This window comes from Pinus tabuliformis, chromosome 7 (genome assembly GCF_031772625.1).
Source record: "Pinus tabuliformis cultivar Carrire ecotype Pingquan chromosome 7, CPIR1, whole genome shotgun sequence".
Lineage (NCBI taxonomy): Eukaryota > Viridiplantae > Streptophyta > Pinopsida > Pinales > Pinaceae > Pinus > Pinus tabuliformis.
The window spans coordinates 206,809,135-206,813,329 of NC_142293.1; positions in this window are offsets into that span (position 1 = coordinate 206,809,135).

The following is a 4,195-nucleotide window of genomic DNA, read 5'->3' on the forward strand; positions in this document are numbered from 1 at the left end:
AAGAGGATTTCCACTTTCACATTAAAAAATTTAATGTTGGCCTATTGGCCATTAAAATTTCAATTTATTAACCCTTTTGATTTACTTTTGTCACATAAAAAATTTAATTTCTTCATTTATCACATTAAATTGATTGCCTAAGGGATAATTAACATTCAAATTTAAAGTTCCTTGGTGTCATTCGTGTTAAGTGTAAAATTTTGATTTTTGTGGTATTGATTTCTCTATTGGCAAGTGCGATTAATGTTTTGAAAATTATATTGGCTATAGGAGAAAGATAATTAATTCTAGATCTGGGTTATTGAAGAAAATCATTTTTAATCTAGAATCGTTGCTTAACATTTAATTTTCATAATCCTTATAGGATTTAATTGTTATATATATATTGCAGTTTGGACGTTTACATTGAATCGTTCATGACCATCACCTTTTCTACATTATAAATTTCTCTGGGTAACTTGTTCTCATTTAGTTTATGAATATTAAGGCACTGCTCTATAGTCATTTCTATCTTGTGGTTGTGTCTTGGTTGTATTAGTGTTTAATCTATTCATCTCAGTTAAATAGGACTCATTTACATTCGTCAAATTGTCCATCTTTAAGTCTCCTAGAGCTTTTGTTTTACAGGATTTTCTTATTTATTCACCTTAGGTACTACCCCCATCGACTTGTCTAGGAGAGAGTCTAAACGAAGTGATTAAGGATTAGAGTGACAACCCTTACTCTGAGCGTTGTTGAGGTGCCTATACACTTTGTGCGACAACAGACCCAGTGGAGGAATATGGACTTAGGTGGGAGGAATGATGAATGGGGTTATAATGAGCAGAAGGGTGTGATATATGTGGATGAGGGAGCGTGACCACGCAACCAAAATCAAGGTTTCCCATGAAGTACCATCCCTAAAGCCCAAAGGTCAGTAAAAGAGATCCCATGGGACTAGGGTCCAAGGTTAACAAAAGAGGTCTAGGGGACAAGAGCTCAGACCTAGCCCACTCTTTCCGCCGAATCCCCCATTAATCCATGACCAAAAGTTTCCATGATAAGTAAACTACAATACTCAGTTACCAAATGAAAAGGCATACCTTCAGGTTTGGGAGGTCCACCATCAAACATATGACCATGACAGATGGGGTAAGGCACAACAAGCTAGTTGATGGCTCCAAGGGGCTGTCGGCTGAGGACCATCTTCTAGGTTTTTTTTTTTCTAGGGATATCACCCACAAAATGGTGTGTAACAGAACATATAAAGGTCATTAACATTCAGCTCAGTTAGAGCAAACATGTCACAAAGTGGGATCTGAACCAAGGTGGGAGGGTAACAAATTTTCCTCACTTTCACTCGTGCTACATCCAATTGACAGCACGTGTGTGTATTTTTTTTCTCCAAGAAAATATCGTTATTTCTTATGCAAGGCATAAATGGAAAGTTACATTCAGTAGGTGCTGGGGGGCACATCTAAAGTATATGTCCTAAAAGTACTGTTCAAAACAGAAAATCAGTAAGATATTCTAGGGACAAACCCCCAGGAATTTATAGTCCAAACTAAAACAACTGATAAATATCCAAATATCATTAAGATGTCGAGGGACAGAACCCTGAGATTTATGGTACAGAAGTACAGCAAAATAGAACAAGAAAAAGAACCTGTAAGAAATTTCCAAAACAGTTTTACAGCAAAAACAAATGACACATGAAAAAACCTAGGCCTTTATAGCTCATATGTCGATGGACTTGGAAACCACGGGAAGGGTTTCCTTGTCTCTATGTTGTTAGAATTATTAGTGTACTCTGTACATATGGCCACAACTCATGTATTATTGTTGCTTATGATTATGGCTAATGCCATATTCTTTATTCTTTTATTGTATCACTGGGTATGGTTAAGGCTGAACTAGTCAAACTTGATATGTAGGCTCAATAACCCTCTTGGAGTATTTGCCCTTGTTTTATAGGCTGATAAGCCTCTCTTGAATGAATGTCCCACTTAACTGTGTATAAATACACAATTTAAGCTCTCATTTATATCATCTCACATTTTGATATTCTTCATCTAAAACAGTGTGTTATAACCCCGAGTGCACTTAATTTTGTTCTTATCTCTTTGATTGGCATCTTTCTCTTAGGCACATTTGTGTATTTCTGTGTTTAGCATCTGTGCCTAGTTTTTATACTCCTCGAGTGCACTATATCCCTCTTTGGCACACTTCTAAGGCTATTTCAAAATTTGGGTGAGATTTGGTTCCATCGATTCTTTTGTTGACCCTTACAAATCAACATATACTTCATCAAGTCTATAGTACCCTCATGACTATACAACCAATATTTTGATAGCCAATAAGTGAAACTGTTGAGTTCCTGAATATATGATAGTAAGGCATTTTTAAACCTGCTTTCCAGAAGTTTTACTTATCCATAAGAAGGATACAATTCTAGATATTGCACCCTAGTGGATGCAACATCCAGTCATTATTAACTTTGAACCAATAAAAACATGAAGGTTCAATACAATTCCTTTCTAAGGCAATCCTAAGCAGAGCTGCGAGGGCCCATAATTCTACCTTTTGTTATGTACCCCTTCCCAGATTTTCTTTGAAGGATAAGTACCGAGTATTAGATAAGATCAGAATCCCTACAGCCTCCCTTTCACAAGCACCTTCAATGAATGAAGAGGGAAATGACTTATCAATGTCAGGTGAGCCTAAAATTATTTGAGGCTTAAGCTTAGAAGGCAATTTTAAGTCTTCATAGGTGAATTCAATGTTTTAGAGAAGCTGTGGGGGAGACGGTTTTCTTCTGGAAAAGAGAAGTATTCCTAGTAAGAGAAACTGTTCAGGAGACCACACAAGGAAAGAGACCTATGTTTCTTTACATCAGAATCCTCAAACCAGCTTTGCAAGGCTTGTACAATGTGAAATGTGTGTGTATATACCTGTGTTGGATGTATTGTGTATGTGGTATGTATGTGTGAACTATGAATATAGTGCAACCTGTACCCCTGTACTAGCAAACCTAACTGTTGCAGATGTCTTGGTCATATGCATATTGATATCCTTCATGCTTGCATACTGATGCCAATGAATCCATGACTCTAGGTTTTGTGATGGCTCAAAATTTTGGGAGTCCTTTATAATCAACAATGGCTTATAGAATAATTAGGTTTGACTAGATTACATATTCTGAGTTGAAATTTGTACCCATGGTGTCTGCAAGTATGACATGTTGGGTTGTTTACTGAGGAATGCGAAGCTCATCTCTTTGGTTATCTCCAGTTTGTTTTTCTATTCCATTGGGTTAAGCATAATGGCCTTTGAAAAATTGAGGCTAGTTCTACCAATTTTGACTCAAGCAAAAAAAATGGCAGTAGAGAATATTGTTGAATTCTTTGCTTCCAAAGAAAGTGAAACTTCAGCAGAGTCACTAAATGAACAAGATAGAAGAGAATCTTTTATAAATTTGCAAAAGAACAATATGGTTGGAGCTCTTGGTTGTCCTCTTGGCATGGCAGTTGCCTCTGTTTTAACTAAGGTAAGTATGATAGAAACCTTAACCTGCTACATTTCAATTCTTTAGATTGGTTGTATTCATAGTGGAATGGGATGAATTGGCCAGCATAAAAAAAGTATGGATGTGGCAACACAGTGTAAATCCCAGTGTTCCACGGGGACTCGCCCCCCTCCCTAGGGGTCTAGTTTCCTCGCTCCCCCACGCTCCGGGGACTTGGGGACGAGTAGGGGACGTTTCCCCACACCCCCAAAAATGAGGAAACTCAGGGGGACGTGCTAGGGAGTCGTTTCCCTTTCCTGAGGGGGCGTTTCCGAAAAAGGGGACGTGAGGGGACGTGGGGGGACATGGGGGGACGTGAGGGGGAGTGGAGGGGCATGGGGGGACGAGAGGGGGCGAGGGGTGGCATGGGGGGACGTGGCACACGTTTATGCAAAAAAAAACTATTTTAATTAACTTAACCCTAAAACTAATCTTTAATTAATAGTTAAACTAAGCGTACGGTTTTGGAATTTAGCTGTTTCATGTTATAAAAACGGCAGGGTGAACACATAACAACACACATAACGTTCGTGCGCTGTGTGTGTTGTTATTACTAGATCTGATCACTCCCATGCATGGAACCTCGATGGCATCTATTGGAACATTGAAGATTGCAGAATGGACCCTTGATATGGCTATCACATTGGTAAT